General features: G+C 36.6%; 1 long non-coding RNA gene across 1 annotated transcript; it reads right to left on the bottom strand.

Moving 5' to 3' along the window:
* Positions 1-8,749: 8,749 nt before the first annotated feature.
* On the bottom strand, positions 8,750-9,344 carry LOC131235361 (uncharacterized). Its single transcript, XR_009166081.1, has 3 exons — positions 9,264-9,344; positions 8,969-9,053; positions 8,750-8,897 (listed from the first exon to the last, which is right to left on the bottom strand). It is a non-coding gene; the product is annotated as an uncharacterized LOC131235361 (long non-coding RNA).
* Positions 9,345-16,558: the final 7,214 nt, after the last annotated feature.

Genomic DNA, 16,558 nt, shown 5'->3' with positions numbered 1-16,558 from the left:
AGGTTTAGGTTTAGGTTTAGGTTTAGGGATTTGAGTTTAGGTTATAGGTTTAGGTTTAGGTTTTATGTTTAGGTTTAGGTTTATGTTTGGGTTTTGGGATTTGAGAATGGGTTCGGGTTTAGGTTATAGGTTTTGGAATTTGAGAATGGGTTCGGGTTTAGGTTATAAGTTTTGGTTTTGGTTTGGGTTTATGTTATAGGTTTTTGGATTTGAGAATGGGTTATGGTTTAGGTTTAGGAAATCGGGTTCAGGTTCGGGATTGGGTTTAAGTTTAGGTTTTCAAGTTTAGGCTTAGGTTTAGGTTAGGGAGTTGAGATTAAGATTAGGTGTAGGTTTAGGGAATTGAGGTTTAGGCTATAGGTTTAAGTGAGAGGTTAGGTTTAGGTAATAGGTTTTGGGATTTGGGAATAGTTTTAGGTTATAAGTATAGGTTTAGGTTAGGTTATAGGTTAAGGTTTAGGGATTTGAGTTTAGGTTATAGGATTAGGTTACGGTTTCGGTTTAGGTTATAGGTTTTGGGATTTGAGAATGGGTTCGGGTTTAGGTTATAGGTTTTGGTTTTGGTTTTGATTTTGATTTTGGTTATAGGTTTGGGTTTAGGTTATAGGTTTTTGAATTTGAGAATGGGTTCGAGTTTAGGTTATAGGTTATGGTTTTGGTTTAGGTTATAGGTTTAGGTTTAGGTTTAGGTCTAGGTTGAGGTCAGGTTATAGGTTTAGGTTTAGGTTTAGGTTTAGGTGTCGGTTTAAGTTTAGGTCTAGGTTGAGGTTAGGTTATAGGTTTAGGTTTAGGTTTAGGTTTAGGTGTCGGTTTGGGTTTTGGTTATAGGTTTAGGATTAGGTCTAGGTTGAGGTTTAGGGAATTGAGTTTAGGCTATAGGTTTAGGTTTAGGTCTAGGTCAGCGGTTAAGGTTTAGGGATTTGAGTTTAGGCTATAGGTTTAAGTTTAGGTGTAGGTTGAGGTTAGGTTATAGGTTTAGGTTTAGGTTTAGGTTTAGGTGTCGGTTTGGGTTTTGGTTATAGGTTAAGGTTTAGGGATTTGAGTTTAGGTTTAGGTTTAGGATTAGGTCTAGGTTGAGGTTTAGGGAATTGAGTTTAGGCTATAGGTTTAGGTTTAAGTCTAGGTCTAGGTTAAGGTTTAGGGAATTGAGTTTAGGCTATAGGTTTAGGTTTAGGTTTAGGTTGAGGTTTAGGGAATTGAGTTTAGGTTATAGGTTTAGGTTTAGGTTTAGGTTGAGGTTTAGGGAATTGAGTTTAGGCTATAGGTTTAGGTTTAGGTTTAGGTCTAGGTTAAGGTTTAGCGATTTGAGTTTAGGCTATAGGTTTAAGTTTAGGTCTAGGTTGAGGTTAGGTTATAGGTTTAGGTTTAGGTTTAGGTTTAGGTGTCGGTTTGGGTTTTGGTTATAGGTTTAGGATTAGGTCTAGGTTGAGGTTTAGGGAATTGAGTTTAGGTTATAGGTTTAGGTTTAGGTCTACGTCTAAGTTGAGGTTTAGGGAATTGAGTTTAGGCTATAGGTTTAGGTTTAGGTCTAGGTCTAGGTTAAGGTTTAGGGAATTGAGTTTAGGTTATAGGTTTAGGTTTAGGTTTAGGTTGAGGTTTAGGGAATTGAGTTTAGGCTATAGGTTTAGGTTTAGGTCTAGGTCTAGGTTGAGGTTTAGGGAATTGAGGTTAGGCTATAGGTTTAGGTTTAGGTCTAGGTCTATGTCTAGATTAAGGTTTAGGGAATTGAGTTTAGGTTATAGGTTTAGGTTTAGGTTTAGGTTGAGGTTTAGGGAATTGAGTTTAGGCTATAGGTTTAGGTTTAGGTCTAGGTCTAGGTTAAGGTTTAGGGATTTGAGTTTAGGTTTAGGTTTAGGATTAGGTCTAGGTTGAGGTTTAGGGAATTGAGTTTAGGTTATAGGTTTAGGTTGAGGTTTAGGGAATTGAGTTTAGGTTATAGGTTTAGGTTTAGGTTTAGGTTGAGGTTTAGGGAATTGAGTGTAGGCTATAGGTTTAGGTTTAGGTCTAGGTCTAGGTTAAGGTTTAGGGATTTGAGTTTAGGCTATAGGTTTAGGTTTACGTCTAGGTCTAGGTTAAGGTTTAGGGATTTGAGTTTAGGCTATAGGTTTAGGTTTAGGTCTAGGTTGAGGTTAGGTTATAGGTTTAGGTTTAGGTTTAGGTGTCGTTAAGGGTTTTGGTTATAGGTTTAGGATTAGGTCTAGGTTGAGGTTTAGGGAATTGAGTTTAGGCTATAGGTTTAAGTTTAGGTTTAGGTTGAGGTTTAGGGAATTGAGTTTAGGCTATAGGTTTAGGTTTAGGGATTTGAGTTTAGGCTATAGGTTTAAGTTTAGGTCTAGGTTGAGGTTAGGTTATAGGTTTAGGTTTAGGTTTAGGTTTAGGTGTCGGTTTGGGTTTTGGTTATAGGTTTAGGATTAGGTCTAGGTTGAGGTTTAGGGAATTGAGTTTAGGTTTTAGGTTTAGGTTTAGGTTTAGGTTGAGGTTTAGGGAATTGAGTTTAGGCTATAGGTTTAGGTTTAGGTCTAGGTTAAGGTTAAGGTTTAGGGAATTGAGTTTAGGTTATAGGTTTAGGTTTAGGTTTAGGTTGAGGTTTAGGGAATTGAGTTTAGGCTATAGGTTTAGGTTTAGGTCTAGGTCTAGGTTAAGGTTTAGGGATTTGAGTTTAGGTTTAGGTTTAGGATTAGGTCTAGGTTGAGGTTTAGGGAATTGAGTTTAGGTTATAGGTTTAGGTTTAGGATTAGGTCTAGGTTGAGGTTTAGGGAATTGAGTTTAGGTTATAGGTTTAGGTTGAGGTTTAGGGAATTGAGTTTAGGCTATAGGTTTAGGTTTAGGTCTAGGTCTAGGTTAAGGTTTAGGGATTTGAGTTTAGGCTATAGGTTTAGGTTTAGGTCTAGGTCTAGGTTAAGGTTTAGGGATTTGAGTTTAGGCTATAGGTTTAGGTTTAGGTCTAGGTTGAGGTTAGGTTATAGGTTTAGGTTTAGGTTTAGGTTTAGGTGTCGGTAAGGGTTTTGGTTATAGGTTTAGGATTAGGTCTAGGTTGAGGTTTAGGTTATAGGTTGAGGTTTAGGTTATAGGTTTAGGTTTAGGTTTAGGTTGAGGTTTAGGGAATTGAGTTTAGGCTATAGGTTTAGGTTTAGGTCTAGGTCTAGGTTGAGGTTTAGGGATTTGAGTTTAGGCTATAAGTTTAAGTTTAGGTCTAGGTTGAGGTTGGGTTATAGGTTTAGGTTTTAGGTTTAGGTTTAGGTGTCGGTTTGGGTTTTGGTTATAGGTTTAGGATTAGGTCTAGGTTGAGGTTTAGGGAATTGAGTTTAGGTTTTAGGTTGAGGTTTAGGGAATTGAGTTTAGGCTATAGGTTTAGGTTTAGGTCTAGGTCTATGTTAAGGTTTAGGGATTTGAGTTTAGGCTATAGGTTTAGGTTTAGGTCTAGGTCTCGGTTAAGGTTTAGGGAATTGAGTTTAGGTTATAGGTTTAGGTTTAGGTTTAGGTTGAGGTTTAGGAAATTGAGTTTAGGCTATAGGTTTAGGTTTAGGTCTAGGTCTAGGTTAAGGTTTAGGGATTTGAGTTTAGGTTTAGGTTTAGGATTAGGTCTAGGTTGAGGTTTAGGGAATTGAGTTTAGGTTATAGGTTTAGGTTTAGGATTAGGTCTAGGTTGAGGTTTAGGGAATTTAGTTTAGGTTATAGGTTTAGGTTGAGGTTTAGGGAATTGAGTTTAGGCTATAGGTTTAGGTTTAGGTCTAGGTCTAGGTTAAGGTTTAGGGATTTGAGTTTAGGCTATAGGTTTAGGTTTAGGTCTAGGTCTAGGTTAAGGTTTAGGGATTTGAGTTTAGGCTAGGTTATAGGTTTAGGTTTAGGTTTAGGTTGAGGTTTAGGGAATTGAGTTTAGGTTATAGGTTTAGGTTTAGGTTTAGGTTGAGGTTTAGGGAATTGAGTGTAGGCTATAGGTTTAGGTTTAGGTCTAGGTCTAGGTTAAGGTTTAGGGATTTGAGTTTAGGCTATAGGTTTAGGTTTAGGTCTAGGTCTAGGTTAAGGTTTAGGGATTTGAGTTTAGGCTATAGGTTTAGGTTTAGGTCTAGGTTGAGGTTAGGTTATACGTTTAGGATTAGGTGTAGGTTTAGGTTTAGGGAATTGAGTTTAGGTTATAGGTTTAGGTTTAGGTTTAGGTTTAGGTAATAGGTTTTGGGATTTGGGAATAGTTTTAGGTTATAAGTATAGGTTTAGGTTAGGTTATAGGTTAAGGTTTAGGGATCTGAGTTTAGGATATAAGTTTAGGTTTAGGTCTAGGTTGAGGTTTAGGGAATTGAGTTTAGGTTATAGGTTTAGGTTTAGGGTTAGGTTTAGGTGTCGGTTTGGGTTTTGAGGATTTGAGAATGGGTTCGGGTTTAGGTTATAGGTTTTGGTTTTGGTTTAGGTTATAGGTTTTGGGATTTGATAATGGGTTCAGGTTTAGGTTATAGGTTTTGGATTTGAGAATGGGTTTAGGTAATAGGTTTTGGGATTTGGGAATAGTTTTAGGTTATAAGTATTGGTTTACGTTAGGTTATAGGTTAAGGTTTAGGGATTTGAGTTTAGGCTATAGGTTTAGGATTAGGTGTAGGTTTAGGTTTAGGGAATTGAGTTTAGGTTATAGGTTTAGGTTTAGGTTTAGGTTTTGGGTTTAGGTTTAGGTTTAGGTTTTGGTTTAGGTTATAGGTTTTGGGATTTGATAATGGGTTCAGGTTTAGGTTATAGGTTTTGGATTTGAGAATGGGTTTAGGTAATAGGTTTTGGGATTCGAGAATAAGTTTAGGTAATAGGTTTTGGGATTTGGGAATAGTTTTAGGTTATAAGTATAGGTTTAGGTTAGGTTATAGGTTAAGGTTTAGGGATTTGAGTTTAGGCTATAGGTTTAGGATTAGGTCTAGGTTTAGGTTTAGGGAATTGAGTTTAGGTTATAGGTTTAGGTTTAAGTTAAGGTTGAGGTTTAGGTTATAGGTTAAGGTTTTAGGTCATGGGTTTTGGTTTAGGTTATAGGTTATAGGTATAAGTTAAGGTTTAGGTTTTGAGATTTGATTAAGTTTAGGTTATAAGATATAGTTTTAGGGAATTGAGTATAGGTTAAGGTTTAGGTTTATGATATTGGGTTTGGGTTCGGGATCGGGTTTATGTTTGGGTTTTCAAGTTTAGGTATAGGTTTAGGTTAGGGAGTTAAGATTAGGATTAGGTGTAGGTTTAAGTTTAGAGAATTAAGAATACATTTAGGTTATAGGTTTAGGTTTAGGTTTTAGGTTTTAGGTTAAGGTTATATGTTTAGGTTAAGGTTTAGGTTTAAGTTAAGGTTGAGGTTTAGGTTATAGGTTAAGGTTTTAGGTCATGGGTTTTGGTTTAGGTTATAGGTTATAGGTATAAGTTAAGGTTTAGGTTTTGGGATTTGATTAAGTTTAGATTATAAGATATAGGTTTAGGGAATTGAGAATAGGTTAAGGTTTAGGTTTAGGATATCGGGTTTGGGTTCGGGATCGGGTTTATGTTTGGGTTTTCAAGTTTAGGTATAGGTTTAGGTTAGGGAGTTAAGATTAGGATTAGGTGTAGGTTTAAGTTTAGAGATTTGAGAATACATTTAGGTTATAGGTTTAGGTTTAGGTTTAGGTTTTAGGTTTTAGGTTAAGGTTATATGTTTAGGTTAAGGTTTAGGTTTAAGTTAATGTTGAGGTTTAGGTTATAGGTTAAGGTTTTAAGTCATAGGTTTTGGTTTAGGTTAAGGTTATAGGTATAGGTTAAGGTTTAGGTTTACGTTTAGGTTATAAGATATAGGTTTAGGGAATTGAGAATAGGTTAAGGTTTAGGTTTAGGTTTTAGGTTTTAGGTTAAGGTTATATGTTTAGGTTAAGGTTTAGGTTTAGGTTAAGGTTGAGGTTTAGGTTATAGGTTAAGGTTTTAGGTCATAGGTTTTGGTTTAGGTTAAGGGTATGGTCCCTGCAAAGCAAACACAGATATAAACACGGCCATCCGACACAAATGCCAGGCCCTTCCAATGCTGTCCATAAAAAATGGATAGCTTCATCATGGTCATAATAGTGGTTCCCTCTTTCCAGGGAACCCCGCTCTTCCGAATAGCTCCGACGCACATCCGGGTCTACTCCATTAATTTCGATCAAATACATAAACACGGCCTGTCCAAATGGCCAGGCCCCTCCAATGCTGTCCATAGGAAATGGACAGCTTCATCATGGTCATAACAGCGGTTCCCACCTTCCAGGGACCCCCGCTCATCCGGATAACTCCGACGCACATCCGGGTCTGCTCCATTAATTTCGAGCAAATTTAATGGAGCAAATACGTAACCACTTGGTCCTAAATACTTACTTTATAAAAGAAAATCTCCCCTGTTTTCTCAAATTTTCCATTTTGATCTTTTTTAGCTCAAATCTATGTCAATGCATGAGAATCATGCATAAACATGGATTTTAAGCAAAATACATGAGGGAAATTACAACATAGATATCATGCACACGATATCACATAATGTACTGTTTAATGAACTACACATGTGCATTCTTGACATACCAGATGCTTGAATCTGAAATATGCAGCTCCAATCTTCCCACATGCAACATCCACCTAAAAGAATACGCATAACCGTCATGCTTGAGTAATCAACTACCCACTCAATGAAAAGAGCACAAATACCTTTTCATGATTCAAAGAAGGGACCTCGAGGGTTTTCCTTACCTTCCATTGTATGCTTCCAAGGTTTTCCTTACAGACCAACAAAACTGATAGCAAGAAAGAACCCATCAACAACAATTTATATTCAAGAGAGCCTTAAATCTCAGGAACTGAGGAAAAGTTTCTAGTTTAGAAGATGGGTATGTCTAATCTTATTTTCTTTTTAAATGTAAAGTAGGCCGAATTTGAACAGTAATGTCACATGGGTAGTTGAAAGTGGCATTTTACTGTTGTTAATATCCACTAGCATCAAGGGAAGATGTTAATTTTCTCAATGGTTCTCTTAAACTCAATATATTTGGTCTAAACTTTCCTCTATGACGTGCTTTTGCAATAGTCTACCTAATTGAGTCTGAATTAACACTCCTTGAAAGAAGTCAAGCTCAACAATATCAGATATAACCAGTTTAATCGTAGTGAGAGAAGAAACAAACAAGTCATGACCACATAACAAAGAAAACCTTTAAGTAGCCCACTTTGCTGCAATTGTGAAATATAATGGGCATAAGATGCATCATTCATACCAGAAAGTTCACAAATTCGACATCATTCAGCGAACAGATGAGAAACCTGCAGCATTTTAATGGACATCATTGAGAAAAGCAACAAATATAACTATCTACCAGCTTCTTAGTGATTGTGCCCATAACAAATCATTTTGCAAATAAATGGACTGATTATATCTTTTCCCTATATCAAGCACCAAAATTTTCATGTGTGACATGAAGAACTTCTTTAACAGTTTAGGATGTGTTGTTGTCTTCTATTCTAGTTGAAAATCTCTGTTTTCTCGTGGAAAATTGTTAATGCAACAATCCCTTTGGCCACTATTTAAACATATGGGACTATTTAGCACCACAGCCATACATTTGGCCATTGAGTTAAAAATCCACTCATCAGGTAAGTCATCGCATAAAAGATTCCTTGCAAGCATAATTTTATCCTTTTAGGATAAATACATCTGTTAATGGCACATAATTTTATCCTTCAAGGACAAAGGCATCTATTAATAGTGTGATCAAAAGGTCGTCTGCTCATTTGAAACTGATGCTTCTCAAGAAATATGGATCTCCCCTAATCATGAGAATCTCCAAATTCTCCAGAAGAATTGCATATTTATTACCCTTCAAAAAAAATTGCATATTTCTGCACATGTATCTATTTTCACTGTTCCCAGACTAGATAAAAGAGGTCTAATTTCAGGCAAACAGCCAGTAGTCATGCCCTTGCCAAGCGACCAGAAAGAATGGGCTCGCTTATTTATAGGCATGTATCTAATTTTCTGGACCCCATCCCAGATAAAAGAAAGCTGAAGTTAGATGGATGCCAGTTTTCATACAGTTTCCAAGCAACCATGGGAATTCCAATTTCAAATGATTGGCATAACAGGATTCATAAAGCCAGACAAAATAGTTGGGACCAGGCTATTATGATGATGATGAATACTCTTTGAAGATTGGCAGTTCAAGGAATGGAGGATCTTTTTAATTCAATAGTTGACTAGTTCTTCTCCCCTCTTAATTAACTGCTTGGATGCAAGTCGAATAAATATTTTTGGTGGTCAATACACACACACACACACACACACACACACACACACACACACACACACACACACTGCACTACACAATATAGGCAACATCATAACTATCCTAATTTTTTGGCCAAGACACATACAAGCTGGGGCAATGGGCCACCTGCTAAACGACTTCGACCTTGCATGAACTTCCTTGCTGACTTTAGCATGTACATGCAATCCCGCATATATTAATGACAATAAATAACAATATGTATTGTGTTGGACATACAATCAATCTATTTAACTAGTGAAGTTGGATATGGATATCCATGTACTGTTTTATATATCCACATTAGAAAAAGGAAAAAAAATTACAGGAGAAGATTTCTCAACTTCACAAACTCAGTGAGGAAAAAAAAAAAGAGATATCTCATCACATGATGGTTCCGTGAATGAAATTCAAGTTTCCACACCAAATACAAGAAAAAGGGTACTACAAGACATGAAAACTGTAGTCAATTTTTTGAAAATGAAGTGCAATTTAAATATTTGAGAACCATTGGAAGATTTTATATCACACCTGTGACCAAATCATAACACCTCCTAAGAATGCAAGGGTGTGAAGTATTTCATTCTCTGAATTAAGGCCCATGTGCACCAGAAAGTCTCCAGATCTCTGCAGCCCAAAAAGCACAGCAAATGAATTTCTGCCAAAAGAATAACAGTGACACAACTCTCTTGACTCACCTTCCAAAACCATGGCAGCACACCAAAGAACAAAATTGTGGTATCCATTAGTATGGTTACAGCCCCATGAATAAAGTGGAAGTTGCTAAAATATATAAACCTCAAAGAAGTTAGTCTCAGCCAGCCAGAGATTCCAATCTATATAACCAATTTAATTTCATGTAATAAGAAGACCGATGAAGCTGTAAACTAATTCAACCGCTGAAATGGATCGACAACATGTTTAAAGCAGATTTTTGAATCACAAGCGCATACACATGGGATGCAGAATGATCCTCAATGGATAAAAACAGACCTTTTATCAAGACTAAATGCTTGAGAATTCTCAACTTTTTCTTGACTGACCACTCCAACCAAAGGTTTAGGAAGAATTGGCATCTTTAGAGATGCATGTTGCCGTATATCCAGATATGTCTCAAAGATGTACATCAAGACCATAAAGCCTGCAAGATGGGATTCTCATAACCAAGAAATTCAAGCAGAAATTAAACTTGAAAATGCAGAAAATGATCAAACATTTATTAAGCATTTTCTAACAATAGTCAAAATAAAAATACAAATACATGACACCAACCACATTTATTAGAGTTAAAAAGGAGTAGGAATACAAAGAGGTTTATATACATGGACCTGAAAGTCAAGCACCTCTTGCTAGAAATTAAACGGTTAAAAAAAAAAAAAAAAAAACTTCCATGCAGACAACAAACCAAGTAACTAAAGTATGGATGACAGTGTGAAAGTTCCTTGTTTATGGATACCCCACAATTTATTAAAAAGGAAAAGAAGCACAAAAATGAAAGATGGCAATGCAACATGAACAATAGTAAATACATCAATCAGCCAGGAACTGCAGTGCGCAGCAGATATCGAGAATTTCCTCTAATAATATCGGCCAAATGCTGAGGAAAGTACATGAGTTCTCATACTATCATATCCTAAACTTAAGAAATTAAGGGCACATTTGGTCATCTTCCAAACTGACTATCTGAGGCAGAACAGATGCTCATCTGTCATACAAGAATTTGCCAAATTCTGAATCTAAATAAGCAATATTTTCAATAGTTCTTTGCTCCAAACTGATAGAAGTGGGGAAACAAATCTTCGGCCATTACTTTTTTAGATATCCTTCAATCCCAAAATGGTTACATGGGACATCCAACAGGCCCTAAACCTGTTAAATGAGCTAGAAAGTATAGTTGCAGCTAAAGTTTTTGTTTTGTACCCACAGTTAATTTGATTCAAACACTTCGCAAATTTCATGGAACTCCCAGGACCCATTTCTCATTTCCATCTCACATAAAAACACCGTATACAGGGACTGTAAACTTGAGAGCCAAAATTCTATATTTATTTACAGTTTGTGAGGCCTAAATCCAATGGCTGCCAAAAAAAAAATACCTCACATTACAATCCGGGGACCTGAAATATTCCGAATCATAAGCAGATAATAAAGCCACATATATCACAATGCAATATTGTTCTCAAGGAATGGTCTTGAGAACTTCATGAAAATTTACACTACCAAAAAATCGAGCAAAGGTTATGGAATTAACATGTGTTATGGCAATGCACATCTTAGTAGCTTCATGCCACTACTTGATACCTGAAAAATGCAGTGAGGTGAATTAACATGTGTTATGGCACATGTTTGGTGGATGAAACCCCACCATTTAAGAAATGGTGGAAATGCACATCTTAGTGACTTAGTCTAGCCCTTCAATCACATTTCTGAATGTATATGAATGCTCGTTCCAGTAACATAACAGACATTATACCAAATTAAAAGACATTCAAATTGATCTCGCAAACTGACAAACCAACAAATTTTCTGAAATTCCCTACAAGATTTTATATATATATATATATATATATATATATATATATATATATATATATATATATATATGCTGAATGAAAGTTAGTTGATGTTTGCAAACACTATGACCAACCATTGCAGTAGTGTGCAATAAAGTCAGATGCATCTCAGTAGCTCCATACCACTGCTTGATTCCTGATGAATGCAATGCAGTGGATTAACATGTTTTATGACACGTGTGGTGGATGAGTCACCAACATTTAAAAAATGGTGTAAATGCACATGCTAGTCTAGCACTTCAATCATATTTTTCAATGTATATGAATGCCTGTGCCAGTAACATAAAAGACATTGAAAAAAAAACATAGAAATTCAAATTGATGTCACAATCTGACAAACCCAAAAAAAAATATTCTGGAATTCCTTTCAGGATCTTAAGACAATCCACTGACATCACCATCATTACCTTTAAATCCCATCCAATCCACCCTAATCCCTTCAAAATTGCTTGGGACGTGTTTGGTTCAAGGGATTAAAAGGGATTTGAAGGTTTAATCCCGGTATTGGCCGGGCATCCCAAATAGACCGGAAATAGCAATCCCAGGATATAGCAATCCCATAGATCTTGCACCAATCCATTGACGCAACTATCATTACCTAGAAATCTGTGCAATCCACTCTAATACCATCCAATTCCATCCAATCTGCCTGGCCAAACAGGCCCTAATGGTGGGCGTTCAATCACCACAGGCCCTAATGGTGGGCGTTCCATGCGAGGTTGGCCTGTATCTGAAATGCCCAAAATGGCCAATATGGGTGGTTGACTCTGTTTGGCACGCCCGGCCAATCCCAGGATTTAACTTCCAATCCCTTCCAACAACATCCAATCCCTTCCAATCCGACCGGCCAATTGGGCCCTTAGATTTCAGAAACAGGGAGAGGGGAATGCGGATTGAAGGATTGAAAGTTTTGAGAAAGAGATAAAGAGGGAGAAAGAAAGAAACTAACCGTGCTCCGTCTTCTTCTCCTTGTCCTTCTTCTTCTCCTTCTTACAGCAAATGGGTTTTTGAAAACAGAGAGGAGAATGCGGCCTTGAGACAGGGAGAGAGGGTGGGGGAGATCGGGAGATCGAGAGAGGGCAAAGGAAAGAGAGAGAGATTGAGTGCGAGAGAGAGATAGAGAGATGGGTTCGTCGGGCGAGCGGGAGAAAATGGCGGATGGGCGTTTTGGGTTTTGAAGGGATTTTGAGGTTTCGGAGGGGCGCGTGACGGACGGCTCCTGGACGTTTTATGTTTTTAGGACCGTGGGGCCCACTGTGATGTATTTCATATATCCACTCCGTCCATTAATTTTAAATTATTATTATAAGTGTTGATAAAAAAAAAAGAGTTAGATCGAATCTATAAGGAGACCACACAATATATTAACAGTATAAATTTAATTTCTATTATTTCTTATGGTGTGGTCCACTTAGAGATTTAAACTACATAATTTTTGGGCTCATACACTAAAATTATATATCAGAATTTTTGGACGGCTTAGATCAAACTCATATATTCAAGTGGACCTCATGGATCCCCTAGAGCACCATTTATATTTAATATATATTTAATATATTTTAGGTGGGGAGTAGCTTTAGCGACAGAAAACTTAGGCTATAGCTATGGCTTAAATCTATAGCTATATTACTACGGATTAAATCCGTAGCTAAAAGCTTCCACTCTCCATAGCCTTTGCTCGATTTTTTGGTAGTGGAGTTCAGGCTACTGCGAGGTATAGGCCAGAGCTCTAGTCACCTTGGGTCATGCATGGGTGGGACTAGTTCCCTATTTAGATGATTTTTGATTTGTGGTTTAAATATTTTTATATTTAGTGGCACTTGATACTACTTTATGACTTACTTATACTTCATGCCTTGCTAAACTCTCTATTGTTTATAAGATCATCCAAATGTAATTAAAATCTAAATCCCATTAGGGCACCCATGGCACCTGGGAATTCGGGAGCCAAGTTCCTACACGACTCCTAAAAACTCGAGGTGTTACAGATGGTATCAGAGCAATGGTTTAGATTAAATTGGACTAGGGATTATGAACTCACCATAACGCATTCGCTAACTTAGGAGGGAGCGATCGAACTTAAAGACATTTATAGGATTGCAGAATCATGCCATTTAGTAGGTCTGAAGACTAAAACGTTATGGTTTATGAATAGAAAGACTACGCAAAGTGATCCAAATCACTTCTAATTGGAAGGTTGGATGACTTAAGTCAACCCGACTTAAATGCGATATGTTCAAGCTACTGAAGTATCTTGTGCGATCCCAACATCTAGTGTATCCTGGCCCGACGAATAGGAGGGGTCCTCCCACACGTGGGGACCCCCTCCTTGCCTCTTCAAGCTCCTTAAAGGCTACAGGGGCTTCTCCCTATGGTCATTTCTAGCCAATCCTATCCCTTCCACCCTCAATCATCACCCCATTTTCTTCCTAAGATCTCAAAACTTAATCCCTAATTCTCAACTCCTCCTTCCAACCTATTTCTTTAAAAAAAAATTCACTTTCCACCACTTTATCCTTCTAAATTCTCTAAGTACTTTTAAATTTGACACAACTACAAAGCTCAAATGATGAAAAGCTATAATCAAACAAAAATTTACTATAAATAGTAAAAATGTAAATAAAATAAAATTTTGACCATTAAACTGATGGAATCTTATGAAATAACCAGGTTATTTGGATAGAGTAGCTTCTCTTACCCTAAATTCATATATGGCACGCAAAATAACTCATTCTGGTTTGTGAGATATGTGCGTTAAAAGATCTTGACAGCTCGGGGAGCCAGAGGCCCGCGTGGTCCCCGCCCGGCCTGTAGGGCCCCCACCCGAGGAGCCAGAGGTCTACGTGGCTCCTGCCCGACCCACGGGGCCCCCGCCCGGGAAGCCAGTTTCGGCGTTGCCCCCGCTGGAATTTTTTACAATTTTGAGTCGATTTCAAAAATTCATATCTCATTCGTTACAACTCTGATTTAGGTGATTTAAAAGCCAGATTGAAGATTCATGAGTCTAATTTTATATAAAAATAATAAAAAAATGAAATAAAAATTATAATATTGTTAATTTTAGGATGTTTTTCTAATTATCTAAAAATTACTAATTTCAAACAGTTGTTACTCCTAGAATTTTAATAATTTATCTACAACTTTAAATGAGATGAAATTTTGTGGTATGACTTTAAAATTAATGATTAAACATTATAAAAATTATAAAAATATTTAAATTAACCAAAGCATAAGAAACCTCATAAGAAATAGAGACATTTTGAAATCATACAAAATTCATTGGTTTTTGACAATTGTTACTTCCAGAAATTTTTATAATTTTTCTGGAGGTTAAAATGAAATGAAATTTTGTGAGATAAATGTTAACTTAATTATAGATTATGAAAAAAAATTATAAAAATAATTTAGTAATTAAATGTGACAAAGATGTTATGAACAATAGATGGGTTAAAACAAAAAAGTTTTGCAACCTCGAGTTGCCAATGAACCAAGTGTATTTTTTTCATATTGGAGTTTTAGTATTTTGTTTCTTTTTAGAAATTACTTCTAACCATGATAGAAATCGTCTTGTATGATTAAATTAGATTATTTTTAGTATATTTTTCTACTTCAAATAGTTTCTAGTACGGTTAAACTATAACTCTTGATTAGGGTTGAGTTTGAATATTGTTTAATACTTTCTAAGTTCATATCTGATGCAGACTTCACTAAAATATTGTAAGCTTTCATATTTTCTTATAGAATCAAGATTCATACCACATTGAGGAGATGATGTTCTTCCTCTTTCCATTCCCACAGCCTTTTTAGGGTCACCATCTCTTCAAACCTCTGAAATCTCCTAAAACTTTCGGTTCTTTATTCTTTCTTGTTTCACTACTAAACCTCCCAAAACCTCTAAAGAAACCCTCTCCCTCTCCAAGACCATTCTTAAAACCCATTCTCAAACCCATTTCCAAAACTCATTCCTAAGAACCATTCCCAAAACTCATTTCTAAAGGCCATTCCCCAAACCCTTTCCTAAAACTCAATCTCAAGCCCCTTCTCAAAATCCCTTCCTCACATCCAATCCACCTCTAGCCAAGGAAGATGGCCTTCCTTACAACCATTGCCTCCTTCTTTTCCATCCCGGTGATCCTTTCCCTCATGGGAAAGAAAAGACTGGCTCTCAAGGAGGCGGGCTGCGCCAGGAACGGCAAAGCAAGCATGACGTCGATCTAAGGGGGAGATCAAATCCTGAAGTTCGGTCCAAAAAGAGAAACGATCCCCAAATTTCAGGGCATTACAACATTTCTGCAACTTCGAATTGCCAGTGAACCAGACGTATCCTTTATATATTAGAGTTTTAGAACTTTGTATCTTTTTAGAAATTATTTCTAATCATGCCAGGAATCGTCCTATATGATTAAATCAGATTATTTTTTAGTATATTTTTATATTCCAAGTAGTTTCTAGCATGGTTAGATTACAACTCCTTAGAAGGATTGAATTTCATTACTTCAGACCTTGTAAGTTCGTATTCGATGCGAACTTCGCTAAAACATTATGAGTTCCTAAAACTTTTTCTTCCTTCTCTTTTTGCATCATTCTTAGCCTCATCAGCCCTCCAAATCTCTGAGATATTTTGAAACTTTTGATTCTTCTTTTTTCCCGAAATCAATGAAATCGAAGCGTTATTTGCTCATAATTCACGTCCATAAGATCAAGATGACAATATACAAAAACATGTTTAGGCCATAGGAAGCCTTCTTAGGATAATCGTTTGACCATAGGTACCGTCAGAGATTTAAATTACTAAGTTAGACAAGAATTAAACTGAGAACTCTCTTAGACCAAGACCCAAATGATGACCTTATAAATAGGAGATTTGAACTTTTCGATGATGGACATTCCCTAAATATTTAGATTGATCGGACTACAGAATTACGGAAATATACGCCTACGAGCATTCGCGGCTTGACCTAATTCTCAATCCTGGGCGACTACCAATGGACTCACTGCTTTGACCGAGCAGAAGACTAGGATCCACCAGGACAAAGAAAGGATACAATGAGCCTTCTACCCTGGTCAGGTAGATGATCGACGTATCAGGTTCAAGCCCACTACAACCGTCTCTTCGTGTGGGTCGAACATTGAAAATAAATATTTTTACTCTAGATAGGGAAATCGTCGTCATGAACCCAAATCTTTAAAAATAAATAGATAAATTAATAAATTGTAGTAAACCATTAGGGTAAAAAAGTTTTAAGGGGGGTGGACTAAAATGAGCCAGACTAGCATAGATAGTATACACCCTACCACACATATAAACTTAAAATCAATAAAACTTAGGCAAATGAAATAATAAAATCTTTACTCATTACCCTTAGGCAATTTTGGGGACGAAATTGTTTTTAAGGGAGGTAGATTGTAACGTCCTGAATTTTTACTGTTTTAGATTTCCAAAAATCCTTTAAAAAAATTATAATTAACTTATAATATCACTTATTGACCATTGCACTCAATGTTAGTTTATACACGGGTGATACCAGTAAAGAACCGCACAAGTCCGATTAATCAACCGTAGGAAACCAACGAATCTGCCCGATCACTTGAACATCAAGTTTAGCCCTATGATTTACTCATATAAGACCTAAATCTAATCGACCCATCGCTAACTAATCAAGACAATCATAATTAAATTAAAGATCTAACCGAAGCCTAGTCGAATAAGGTCCG

This window comes from Magnolia sinica, chromosome 19, assembly GCF_029962835.1.
Source record: "Magnolia sinica isolate HGM2019 chromosome 19, MsV1, whole genome shotgun sequence".
Classification (NCBI taxonomy): domain Eukaryota; kingdom Viridiplantae; phylum Streptophyta; class Magnoliopsida; order Magnoliales; family Magnoliaceae; genus Magnolia; species Magnolia sinica.
This window is presented reverse-complemented; position numbering and strand designations above follow the sequence as displayed.